Raw genomic sequence first — 728 nt, 5'->3', positions numbered from 1 at the left:
ACCAAGCCCTGCCTTTTATCTCCTTGCCACTACCCCCCCCCCCCCCCCCCCCCCTCCCACCCCCCCCCCCCCCTCCCCCCCCCCCTCCCCCCCCTCCTCCCTTTCAAACCCACCTCCCAAATAAATCACCACCCCAAGTCCGAGCGCCTCTTCCCGGACATCTCAATCAACAATGCCATCCCCGAGCTCCACGCTTCCGGTACTAACATATACATATATGTATAAACATTTATGATTTATTTTCCCCTCCATTGACTCCCTCCCCCCTCTTTCGAAATTGACTGCGTGTTGACGTCGTCCACGTGTGAATTTCCCGCGCGATCTCAAGTAGTCCCGTGTCAGTTTCACCCGGGTTTTCAGGGTTGGACCGCACTAGCAATACCCGCATCCCCTGAGTGACATTTGATTTAGTAACAATAGACAATAGACCCAGCGATTCGTCAGTTAATTGCTACTAGCTCGTGTTCTCAGGTTCGCAACTGACTGCGATCGTGGGTTTTGGCAGAACAAAATAACAACAGAAAATGCTGGAAACACTTAGCTGGTCAGGCAGCACCCGTGGAGAGAGAAGCAGAGTAGTTCCAAGTCGGAGACCCCTTGTCCTGGAACTGGGGAAGAGAAAACAAATATGAAAACTAAATTGGTTTCTCTCTTTCCCCGTCCTGAGGATGGGTTTTCAACCAGAAACGTTCACTCTCTCTTCACAGATGCTGCCTGACCTACTGAGT

This window comes from Leucoraja erinacea, chromosome 40, assembly GCF_028641065.1.
Source record: "Leucoraja erinacea ecotype New England chromosome 40, Leri_hhj_1, whole genome shotgun sequence".
NCBI classification, from domain to species: domain Eukaryota; kingdom Metazoa; phylum Chordata; class Chondrichthyes; order Rajiformes; family Rajidae; genus Leucoraja; species Leucoraja erinaceus.
This window is presented reverse-complemented; position numbering follows the sequence as displayed.